Source organism: Passer domesticus, chromosome 8 (assembly GCF_036417665.1).
Source record: "Passer domesticus isolate bPasDom1 chromosome 8, bPasDom1.hap1, whole genome shotgun sequence".
NCBI lineage: Eukaryota > Metazoa > Chordata > Aves > Passeriformes > Passeridae > Passer > Passer domesticus.
Genome location: NC_087481.1, coordinates 25,251,954 through 25,264,628, shown reverse-complemented (window position 1 = coordinate 25,264,628; position 12,675 = coordinate 25,251,954). Strand labels below are relative to the sequence as shown.

Here is a 12,675-nt window from a genome sequence, read left to right as displayed (position 1 = left end):
GCCAGAGGAGAGGTGCCAAGGAAAAGAAGGATTTTATTTATTATTTTTTAAATGCATCAGGCAGCATTTGCAGCATTTGCCCAGAGGGTATTCAGTTCTGGTATCGCTATTTTTGTGGTGGCTTCTTTGCAGTGATTAATTGAAAGTGCCAGCATCAGGAATCATGGGAACATATGAGAAACCCAGTTTCTCTTTTAAAATAGAAGTTTTCTTCCCAGCGCGACAGGGAAAAAAAAACCTGGAAAAAGGTCATTATTAAAGAGATGCAAAACTCCCCTCAGCTTCTCATCTAATCTCATCATTTTTCTTAAATTGGAGGAGAAGAAACCCTCTTGCTTGAAGTGCACCAGATGGTTGCAGATCACCAAAATGGAAAAGCTGGTATCATCCAACCTTTGGGAGCAGATGCCCTGATTTTCCACACAGGCATGGCAGCCACCACCTCTCCTGTGTCTCTGGAGAGCTTTCCTGGCAAAGTTGGGCTGGTTGCTCCCAAACCTGTAAGGGAGGAGTGAGGACTGGGGAGGATGCCTCCACCCATCCCTTCCCTGGATACAAAGGGAATTTCCCCCCTTCCCACCCAGAAGTCTGGCCCTGAGGTGCTCTTGATCAGGCTGGACAAAGCCAAGCTTTTTCCAAATCAGTCCCAGACAGGGGCTAGCATAGGATTGAAGGCACTCAGGTGTTGAAGCAGTTCAGATTTGGTCCAGCAGGTCCAGTATGCTGGGGGTCATGCCCACCACATTTTCCTTTATCTACTCGCTTAGGGTCATGGAATTCCAGAATTGTTTAGGTTGGGAAAGAGCAGAGCCTCTCCCCTGGCTGCACCCTCCTGTCAGGGAGTTGTGGAGAGCAAGAAGGCCCCACCTAAGCCTCCTTTTCTCCAGGCTGAGCCCCCTCAGCTGCTCCTGGAGCTCCAGACCCTTCCCCAAGTCAATTCCCTTCTCTGGATACATTCCAGCCCCTCAGTGTCCTTCCAGAATGGACAGACCTGGAGTGAGGGTTGGAGGTGCCTCAGCAGTGCCCAGTGGGAGGCATCAGCTTGGAGCTGGGATTTCTGCAGACTTTCCTTCAACTCAAACCCCTCCACTTCCATGGATGTGTCCACACACACGCTCTGCTTCAATCCCAGTGATCCATCCCTTCCTCAGCAAGTCCCATCCTCGTGTCCCCATGCTTATCCCATGGCTTTTCCATCCTCTTCTGTGCATCCCTCCCCTCTCATTCATCCCATTGTTCTATCCACCCTGGGCTGAATGCTGTCCCTGACGGCAAGCCCTTCAGAAGCTGAGGGTTTGTTGTTATTTACCCGGGAAAGGATAACAAAAAACATCATTCCACACTTTCCCTCCACATTTTCCAAATTGATTTCTGAGCTGCTCGCAGTCAGATTGCAATAAATACACTTGAAATCCCCTGCACGTAATGGTTGATAAATTGTGGATCATAATTCTGCTTGGGTTTGGTTTGCTGGCTGCTGCTGGGCCGTGTTTTCCTTTCTCCAGCCCTTCATCCCGCACAACTCTCCGGTGCAGGAATAAATTGGGAATAATGGAAGCTCTGCTGACTAAATTTCACTTGTCAGTCGGAAAATTCCGTGCTGGGCGTGAAGTTCTTGCAAATAGCACAAGGTAAAAAAGAAATAGAATATCAACCTGGGTGGGAGCAGCTTTGCTATCCCCCAGGAGTCTGAGCCTTGGGAAGGAAGAGCAGCTTGGGAAGAAGGAGCATCTGCCAGCAAGGCGGATGGGTGTCACAGACAGGTAGAAGAATTTTATAAAAGAAAGGCCTTGTGAAACCAGGCCTTGCTCTGCTGAAATTGCCAAAGCTGGCCTGTCATTTCTTCTAAGTGCAGCTAACAAGCAATTTGCAAGTTCCCATGTGAAGCTATTTTGGGAATGAGAAGTTTGTTTAACACAACAATCTATTCTGGGGGTGAAAAACAAATGCACCTGTGTAACCAATAAGGTTTGTCCCATGAGAACTCGAAAAGGAAAAATGGAAACAGTTCTAGAGAGAGAAAATTTGATAGACATATACAATATGAATAAACTGAGTCTCACTGCATTGCTGACCAATCAGGTTTAACACAGTGCCTTCTGATATTTCCTACAAATACAAATTGCCTTTCTGCATGAGGAAAACAGAATCTCAGCTGATTTATTCCAACAGATGGGGACGGGGATGATTCCAGGAAAATGACCTTAGCACAAGCCCATCCCTGCAGCCCAAAGCTGCAAAAACCCAGTGGCAAAGGCAGCAGGAGGGCTTTGAGCAGACAGGGAGATCCCCTGGGATGAAAAGCTGGAACTCGGCACAGCACCCAGGCAGGAAAATCCATACCTGCCTCAGACTTATGATCTGTTGGGGGAAATGGAGCACAGATATTTTTAAAACGTGGGGCCATTAAGCTCTCCAAATGGGCCAGCTCAGCTGCTATTTTAACAACACCTTGTGACAACATCTTATTTTATAAGCGGTCCTTTCGGACTTATTAACTCTAAGCTGTCTCATCCCATTTGGAGCGAGGAAAATGCCATCGAGGTGACCCCTGAAACTGTTTAATGAGCTTTTATGGGGCACAGGAAATTTAAGCACCAGCCCAGGACTTCAGGGAGTCAAAAAATAAAAAAAAAAGTGTCAGGAGTGCTGGCGCTTACACTGCTTTTTGTTTTCCTGCTCTTCCCTCTGTGTGACCTGGTGTTTATTGTGGGATGGGTGTCCATGAATTTCATCTGGAATCAGTGACTGTAACATGATAAAGAGGATGGGAATATTTAAAGTGCCATCCTGGCAACGTGGAGTGTCTGCAATAGTGGCGCATCCCCCTTTTTTTTTTTGCCAAAAACCCTTTTCCTTAAACAAAAACACCCCCTGGAATGTGGCCTTGGGGAGAGACAGTGCCAACAGAAATGAGGGTGACATTATGGAAAAGGGAAAACCAGCTCAGTCTCACATCTGGGAATTGGCTGCCTGCGTGGAAGAAGGGTGAAAAAGGGACTTTGGGGTTCCCAGGTGGAGGCAGCCTGAGGATGGGGAGGGGATTGGAAACTCAGCTCTGTGCTGGGGTTTTTTTCCCAAACAAGTTTAGCAGCAATAATAATAATAATAATAATAAATTTAAAAATATAATAACAATAACAAGCTTTGGAAAAAACCCCATGTAATGAGATTTTGGGAAGCAGGAGAGTTTTCCCAGAGGACCCTGTCATGCTCCATCCACCTGCAGAGGCTTCAGCCACACCAGGGCTGGGATTCCTTCACCTCTGTCCTGCTCTCAGCTCCAAAAGAGGCTTGGGGGCTGCTGGTGGGTAGGAGGTGCTGGCTGTGGGTGCTCAGAGCCTCTTCTGGGCCCTGTGGGATGCACAGGTTGGAGATTCAGCAGTTCTGGAACATCTGTGAGGGCTGAGTGTCTGTCACAGAGAGGTTTTTGTTACAGCTAGTCCTTAGTAATAACAATTTGCTGAGGTCTCTGCTCCGCTTCTAAGGGTTTATATTTTCCTATGGTGAGCACCTTTCATTTTTCACCCTCAGGAATGAAAAAGGAAACCTTGCTCCTGATTCTTGGCAGAGCATTCTCCAAAGTGCTCGTGCTCTGCCTTGCTCCCCTTTTATTTATGTTACAATCACAGCAGAGCTTTGCTTGGAAAAACTGAGAAGGTAGCCAAGAAGAATACACACAACTGCCCAGGAGAGATAATCAGTTGTTAAAACACGCCTGCTGCTCTGATTAGAATGGAAATGGAATTGGGTTTAAAGTGGAATTAACTGAACACTCCCTTATCTTGTCCATCTCCTCTGCATGCCCAGCCCTTCTGGACAGATATGGTGGAAATGAAAAAAGAAAGCTGATCTCTGAAACCCCCTCCCCTTGGGCCTGAACCAGGGAAAGCCATCCCTTCCAGTCTGCTCACTCCAAATGTTCATTCAGCTTGGGTACCACCAGTTACAGAGGTTCTTGCACAACTCGTGCTTCTGCCTTGTACCAAATTTTGGCCTCCAGGGAACAGGCAGAAGTGGATGGATGGATGGATGGATGGATGGATGGATGGATGGATGGATGGATGGATGGATGGATGGATGGATTGTGCCTAATAGCTGTTAAGAAATGATTTTTTTTGTTTATTAAATCTGAGTTGATCCCATTTGATATTGTCTCCTGCTCCTAGGAAAGGGTTAAAAGGGTCATTGCTGCTGATACAATGGGAATAACTCCCTTGAGAGGAGGAGTGCTCTGGCCCTCAAACCTGTCCTCTCAAGGGGGAAAGGGTAGGGTTGGGTGCTACTGCTGGCCTTGCCCTTGGCTGGAATTCATAGGATCACCAAACGGGTTGGGATGGAAGGGACCCTAAAGATCCTCCAGTTCCACTGGGATTCCAAGAGATCCCAGCCTTCTGCCTGGCTCTAAGGAGATCCTTGCCCATAAATGAGCCAATTGCTGGATGGCTAAAAAAATGTACTGTCCACAACCTCTGCAATTTGTACTTCCACAAAACTGTCAGGGAAGCGAAATGCAATCGATGGCTCAGACCTGAAGGCTTCAATTTAATCTCTGCAAAGATTAATCTCTGAAGAGGCAAAGTTTTCTCTTGTTATCTCTTTTTTTCAGTGCCACCAGAGCCCCATCCCGTCACGCTCAGACAAAATCCTCAGGTAATTTCATACCTTTGCACTTTTTGTTTCCTTTCCTTAAATAAACCCCCCTGCTCATGCAGAGCATCAGCTGTACCAACAAATTCTGACTGAAATCCTGTTCTCTGGTCAAGGGACTGGAAAAATGACCAAGGGGGATGATGATGGGTTGCCCAGAGAAGCTGTGACTGCCCCTGGATCCCTGGAAGTGTCCAAGGCTGGGTTGGACAGGGCTTAGAGCACCCTGGCATAATGGAAGATGCCCATGGCATCTTGTTTGGTCAAGCCCAGATGTTGTATTTGTGGGGTGCCCTCGTGGCAGGAAGGAATGATGAATCTGACTCCTTGTTCTCAGAAGGATAATTTATTATTTTATGATACTATATTATATTAAAGAATACTCTACTAAACTATACTAAAGAATACAGAAAGGATACTTACAGAATGCTAAAAAGATAATAATGAAAACTCTTTACAGAGTCCTGACACAGCTTGGCCCTGATTGGCCAATGAGTCAAAACAATTCACATGAAACCAATCAAACAATCACCTGTGGGTAAACAATCTCCAACCACATTCCAAAGGAGCAAAACACAGGAGAAGCAAATGAGATAATATTGTTTTCCTTTTTCTCTGAGGCTTCTCAACTTCCCAGGAGAAGAATCCTGGGTGTAGGGATTTTTTCAGAAAATATGAATGTGACACCCAGACATGGCCCAGCCCTTGGATGCAGCATTGTGAAAGGAAATCCCCTCCTCCAGGAGGCTTCTCTGCCCTCTCCAACCTGCATAGCTGCAAGGAGCCCACCTGCAGCAGCTGTGAGGTGCTGATCTGCAGCATTTTGTGGGTTTTTTGCTTGTTTCTGGCTATTTCAGTCTGGTGTAATCGGCTCACAGGCCTTGCTCCCCTTTCTGACCATTTGTTGTGCTGATTGTCTGCCATGAAAATTTGGGCCTGAGCCAGGGAGAGAGGCAGTCTGTGAAACAGCTGGTACCTGGAGCTGGGCAGAGCACTGGGCTGATGCACAGATTATTTTGTGATGACTTGTTTTGATCCAGAGCCATGAAGAGGTGAAGGTTTGGTCTTTACCAGATGGGAGTTATCACTCCCCTTAAAAAAACCCTGCAACACCAAAAACCACAAACTCCATCCAAAAAATGAAGCTCTGCTCATTGACCCAAATGTTTGGCTCCTTCTTCAGGTCCTGTTCATGCTGAAAAAGTAGGGAATAACTGTTCAGTATGAGTTGAGGCTTTGTACTGGATGGTGGTCCACAGGAGAGGGAGATTTTGGGGTTGCCCCATGAGGATTTTAGCAGGACAGGAGGAAGCATCACTGAGAACTCCTGCCTTCATTACCTGACTGCTGCCAGCTCAGAAAAGACTTGTGGTGTAAAAGAAAACTTTTCTCAGAAAGACTGGGAGGCAAAAAAACCCCCGAAAAACCAACTGGGATGAAAAAGAGATTATGGGAATTGTGAGCAGCTTTTGGGTGCTCCTGCCTCCCCCAGGTGCAGCTCTGGCAGGGGGATGAACTTCCCCCATCACTCCAGGTATTTGGGATGTCCCTCTGGGAACTTGGACTGCTCAGGACTCCCTCTGTGCAGGACATGGCACAGAATCAGCCTGGGATCACTGCTGGGTTAGAAAGAAGTAATAATTCATGTCTCTGTTCCTGGGTCACACTTGAAATTAATGAATGGCTTTGCAAAAATTGGCCACTTTTCCTTTGATTAATATGGTTTGGACTCTCTCTTTGCCCATGGGTGCTTTCAAGCTCTCTTCCAGCCTGGAAAAGATAAAGTTTTATTTTGCAATGAGATGTTCTGCTCATCCCATCACTTCTGAAGCAGGGAGGGAAGAAAATGCAGTGAGCAACCTGTGATGAGACTGGTGTGAGTGGGACGTGGATCTCCATCTCTAGGAGGCATGAAACTCCACACCAGGATTCACAGGGATGTAGTGAAGCCATCCCAAAGCATTTGCTGCCTGATGCAGGTCTTAAAGGGCCAAAAAGTAGGAGGCTGTCCCAGGGAGGCTGATGGTGAGGCAGAGAGGTGAAAGGGGCTCAGAACCCCGAATTTTGTGTTACAGGTGGGTGAGAGGAGCAGGGGAAGTGGCATTTCTGTGAGACCCCATTGAAGAGGGGTATTTGGCAGGCACCAGGTCAGGGAGGATTTCTTTGTGGGCAGATGAATATTAAGGGGAGTTTGGAGGTTTTCCTTCTCTGGGGGACCTTGAGGGATGTGTGCACGTAAAAAGGAAAAGCCCCACAAAAGCTGCTGGGGTTTGAGCATCACAACCTTCTTGCCACCCACCAGGAACCTCAGACCACTGTTCCCTCTCCAGCATCACCCAAATCTCAGTTTGGGATAGGTGCTACTGCTGGCCTTGCCCTTGGCTGGAATTCATAGGATCACCAAACGGGTTGGGATGGAAGGGACCCTAAAGATCCTCCAGTTCCACTGGGATTCCAAGAGATCCCAGCCTTCTGCCTGGCTCTAAGGAGATCCTTGCCCATAAATGAGCCAATTGCTGGATGGCTGAAAAAATTTGGGGGGATTTGGATGCTGTGCTGCCCCCCCTGCTCCTTCACCCATGGGGGCTGAGTGCCTGGGTGATGGTGGCAGCAAAACAAGAAGGGGAAAAAAAAGAAACCACCTGCACAGGAGGGGAAAATAATCAAGCTGAGGGGAAGGAAAAACCAACCCAACTTGTCCTCTTACAGCATAAAAGCCCTCCTCCCCTGGAAAGAAATAAAAGCCAGAGTGAAATGAAGGTAAATGCCAGAGGTTTAAGTACTGAGTGTGTTTTAAAGGTTACCTTTCAGGGGGTTGGAGAGAGAGACAGAAGGCGAAGGAGCTGGAGCACTTCCCATTGCGAGGGCCACTCCAGCTCTTAATGGATTTTTATATCCCTGTCTGGTTTTGTGGCATTATTAAAATTGCTTATTTTTAATTTTTTTCCCCCTTTTCTTCATCTGGGGGAATGGGAGGGGAGCAGGAGGACAAACTCTGTTGCCATGAAAATATCCAGCTGCACGGCTGCATGGCTGATCTGGAGCAAAACCAAAGTTTTGGGCAGTTTTTGAAGAGGAGAGAGAGGAGCTGTGTCCAGGTGTGTGTGCATGCTGGGACAAAAGGCACAGGGTTTAATTACAGGCATGGGGAGGTGACATTTCCAGGGCTTACCTGGTGAGGAGAGAGAAATGAGGAGCCTGAGGAAGGTAAACACCTGTGTATAATGGGAATGCTGTATGGCACAGCCCCCTCTTTGAGGTCCACCTAGCAAATATCACCCCGTTTCCTACTCAAAAATAAGCCAGATCTCCTCTGGAAGAACAATTCTAAGGACAGCAGAGGAGAAAGCAAAGTTCTGTTCTGCCTGAGGGCAGGGGAGCAGGATTCCACCCATCCCATATCCAGGAATGGGGGAAAAGCCAAACAATAAAGCTGCTGTTCTTGGGAATCCTGCTTCCTCCTTCCAGTTCCTCAGCTTGGGCTGGGTTTGCTGTCTTTAATTCCATTTCCCTGGCAGAAACTCCTTGCCCAGTGATGTTGGAAATCGTGGCCACATGATCACTCAGAAGGAGCTCTCTGCCCCTAAAGTCCCATTTTCTCTTCCTGTCCAGCCCTTGGGGAGAACCCTCTATCAACAAAGCTTTGTTATCTGCCTGGGTGAGCTCCTTCCCTCTCCATCCTCATCCTCATCAGCAGCTGGGATGGGGAAGGGTCTTGGGGTCAGGAAGATGTCCCCATTCAATGCCACCATCCTGGGGCTCATGGAGAGGGGGCAAAGAGGCCTGGGCTGATCTGCTGGGAGGCAGGGTAGGGCTGTTTTCTGTGGTTTCGGGTTTTTCTGATTTTTTTGAGTTGTTGTGTTTCTGGTTTTTATGTCTTTTTTTTTGTTGTTGTTGTTGTTGGTTTTTTTTTTTGGGGGGGGGTAGTTTTTATTTTCTTTTTTTCCCTTTGTTTGTTTGTTGGGTTTTACCTCCAGGGTTTTTAAAAAGTGATTTTAAGTGGTTTTTAAAATTACTTCTTCTCTTGTTTCTTTTGCTCTGTTTTAACCAGAAATCCCAGGTTAAAAATGCACTGGAAACACCAGGGGGAAAGTAACAAAACAATCAGCTCTTGGGAATATATGGAGCTGACCCAGAAGTCATGGAGCAACTTAGCAGTGACAAGACTGGAAAGGTATTAGTATTTTTTTGTTTTTTGTTGTTGTTTCTTGGGTTTTTTCCTTCCGTCTGTTTGGGGTTTTGTTTGATTTTTTTTGGGGGGTTTTTTTTGTTTGTTTTTTTGTTTTGGGGTTGGTTTGGTTTTTTTTTTTGCTTTTTTGGGGTTTTTTTTTGGAAGAGCAGAGTTTGGCATCCTCCCTTAAGGAAAGCATCAGCACCTTCTTGGGCTTGTTTATGGGGTGATGGCAAAGGAGGAAAGGATGGGCTCTCAAAAAGGGGAGAATACCACTGGTTACCCTCTCCTGAGATGATTTGCTGTGTGCCAGAGTATATATTTATGCTGGGATTAGTTTCCCATGCCTCCCAGCAGCCCAGAGAGCCCTGCAGGGTCCCCAGTGCCAGCTGAACGTGGCCAGACTCTATCAGGAGCCTGCTCATTGCTCTGGGTGACAATGCCACCACAGTGGGAGGGGGGAAAAGCCACAGGAGCGAGGCAGAGATGGAGATTTAATTGGATAATTCTCACTGAAGCATCTCCTGGTTAACCAGGCAGAACCCCACCTGCATCTTCCCATTATTTCGCATGTTAACAAGGTCTGCATCCCAGGAAGGGGCTGGGGGTGATGAAACCTGGCAGCTTCACTTCCAGCTGTTCCCCAGGGGACTGAAGGCTGGAGCTGGGGGTCACTGCTGCCATCCTGCAGCCCCTGAGCAGCTGGGCTCTTCCTCAGCACGCTCTCACACATTTTTGGAGCAGAATGCAGCTGTTGAGGAGCTTGGTGTCCTCAGGAGCAGGGAGAGGAATGATGGGGTATTGGCCTGGAACTGCCATCAGAGTGAACAAAAAGAGTTTATTTTTCACTTTTCCCTGCATTTGACCAATATCAGCACAAAGCAGGGTAGTGGGAGCAGAATCAAAGAATCATTTAGGTTGAAAAAAGGACCTTTAAGATCCTCAAGTCCAACCATTCCCCCAGAACTGCCAAACCTTGTCGCCAGGTGTGGCAGTAGGTCTCTAGGTGGGTAATAATTAGTATTGATTCCATGATCTAGAAGGCACGAAAGACATTTTATTATTAGAAATCTACAGTTCTTACAGAAACAATGGTGGATCTAAGGCCTGATTGGTCTCAAAGTCAAAACCTCCACACACTATTGGTGGTTATCAATAACACACTCTAGAGAACCATATCTATAAACAATGGTTACAGAAAAAGGGCTAGTAATTGTCTGAATTCTTTTCTTCCAAGTTTTTCACAGCTTTTACACAGCTTCCCAGGATTTTTCTTTCTCAGGAAAGTTTGTCTCTGCTCTCTGTGGCCAGAGAGCTGCTGCCACACCCAGGTGCCACATCCAGGTGACTTCCACATCCCTCCAGGGCTGGGGAGTCCAGCCAGTCTGGCAGCCTGTGCTGGTACTTGGTGACCCTTTCCATGAAGAATTTTTTCCTAATATCCAATCTAAACCTTCCCTGGCAGTACTTGAGGCCATTTCCTCTTGTTTTGTACCTGGGAGCAGAACCTGACCCCCTCCTGGCTGCCCCTTCCCATCAAGGAGTTGTGCAGAGCCCCCTGAGCCTCCTTTTCTCCAGGCTGAGCCCCTTTCCAGCTCCCTCAGCCATTCCTGGTTCTCCAGCCCCTTCCTCAGCTCCTTTCCCTTCTCTGGACACGCTCCAGCCCCTCAGTGTCTGTCTTGAAAAGAGGAACAACTGAAAATGTCTGGAGCTGTTTATTTTGAACTTCTATCCATCCAAAACAGCCTGAATGGATGGGTTTTCTTCTCCCAAGGCCAGGCTGGGCACAGACATCGAGCTGAGTGGGAAAGATTTGCACAAGAGAGTCACAGGAACAGGCTTAAAAATCTAAAAAAATATATCACTGGAAATTTCTGGAGCATTTCCCATCCCAGACAACCTAACCTTCAACTGGCTGAACTCCCTCCCCCAGTTTTAGCAGCTGTCAGTGCAAACACAAGGTGGCTGTTCCTGGAAACACTGAGCCATCCCCCAAGCCTTGAGAGAAATTCATGCTGCCCTTGTCCCTCCGAGGAGGCTTCATTCCGAGAGCTTTATTTATCTCAGGAGCATCACACTGCTCTCGGGGAGCTTGCCCTCTGCTTTGACCCTCAGGAAACACGTCCTGAAAGATGTCACTGGGTGGGGAAGGAGGAATGTGTTTGTCTGGAAAGCTGCAGAATGAAGCTGAGCCCCAGGAAGTTGCAGGAAGATCCCCAAGAGTCCTAAAAGCAGTGGGGAGCCATGGAGAAAGCTGCTGCAGGACCCACTTCTGCCACAGCACCCCTCAAGATGGATATTTTTCACACTGGAGGGGGAAAATCTGAATAAGAAGCTGCTAATGCCCAATTCTCACAATTACTGTGGGTAGTTAATTAGCAGCAGCGCGGAAGGAGGTGACTCAAGATGAGTCAGAGGGAGTCACAGGGAGCATCCCTCTGCCAGAGCCTGGCCACAGCGTGGCTTCAAGCAGCCTCTCACAGGTGTCCTTTAACCAGAGGGGACCTCTCAGAATGCCATCAGGTTTGCCCACTTGGGTGCTGAGCCCTGCTCTAAAGGTAATTAAAATTAATTAGACAGCCTGGCTCCTTCCAGCATTCAGGTTCCACAGCAGAATTGGCTGCTCCAGGAGCTCAGGCTGAAAAGGGGCTTTTGGAATCCCTGAGGTGCCCAGAGCAGATGTAGATTTCAGCATAGAGACCCCTCAGCAGCACCCACCTGCCTCACAGTCCCAAACTCCATTCCAGACCAGGCACCTCCAGCCCCCACAGAGGTGTCAGGATCTCCAAAACTCCTCAGAGGCTCTTGTTTTCATACCAGGTCAGAATTCCAAAGCTGCCACCCTCCTACACTTCTCCCCTGTACCCAACACAGGGTTGTGGGTGCAAACTGAGACCTTGAGCCCCATTTCAGCGTGTGAGGATGGAAATTAAAGCATTAAACAGAGCTGGAGAGGCTCTTTGGACAAGGAGAAAGCTGGAGAGGCTCTTTGGGCAAGGAGAAGGCTGGAGAGGCTCTTTGGGCAAGGACATGGAGGGACAGGAGGAGGGGGGATGATTCACGTGGACAGAGGGCAGGGCTAGCTGGGATCTTTGAAAGAAACTCTTCCCTGTGAGGGTGGTGAGGAGCTGGTACTGAATTCCCAGAGAAGCTGTGGCTGCCCCATCTTTGGCCAGGCTGGATGGGACCTGGGATGGTGGAAGGTGTCCCTGCCACAGGAACAAGTTCATCTTCAACGAGTTCATCCTTCAACCCAAGCCATGCAGTGATTCCACAGCCAGGAAGAAGAGCAGGAAATGCAGCTCCAGGCTCACCACAAACAGGAATGCACTGGGATGTGTGGCTGGAGACCTCCCCCTGTGACCTTCCCAAACCCAGCCTGCCTGGTGGGTCCCCTGCAGAGCCCTGGGGCTGCTGGCAGGTGAAATGGAGCCAGGCTGTGCCGTGGGGACACCACGTGTCACTCATCAAAGGATGTTCCCAGCACTGGGCAGTGACACACATTGTTAGCAGGGCCAGGCTGAATCAAGAAAAACAAGTGAGATGACACTCAGAGATCAGTAATTCCTCCCCCTCACTCATAACTCTGTCAGCCCTTTCAGCTGGATTGTCAAAATACGTTTGTCACAGAACAATTCCTACTCTTCTTTTATTTTCTGTGATTATTATTTTTTCCTTTCTTTCTGACGCTGGCTGAACTCATCCTTTTGGAACAAAACCCAATATTCATTTCCTCTCTGGGCAGTTGATTTTATTATTGGCTCACCTGCTCCAGCAGTTGAAAAGCTATAAGACTGGCTGGGTCTTCAAAATTAAATTCTGCTGGATTTTTTTTTTTTTTTTTTTTCTTTTCC

At 47.8% G+C, this 12,675-nt stretch overlaps 1 long non-coding RNA gene across 1 annotated transcript in view; it reads left to right on the top strand.

The window, feature by feature from the left end:
* LOC135306206 (uncharacterized) overlaps positions 1 to 12,675 on the top strand; it is a 29,796-nt gene that overhangs the window by 3,945 nt on the left and 13,176 nt on the right. Inside the window, exons 2-4 of the long non-coding RNA XR_010367038.1 lie at positions 4,610 to 4,653; positions 7,635 to 7,748; positions 8,702 to 8,824. This is a non-coding gene — a long non-coding RNA (uncharacterized LOC135306206). The remainder of the gene's footprint in view (positions 1 to 4,609; positions 4,654 to 7,634; positions 7,749 to 8,701; positions 8,825 to 12,675) is intronic.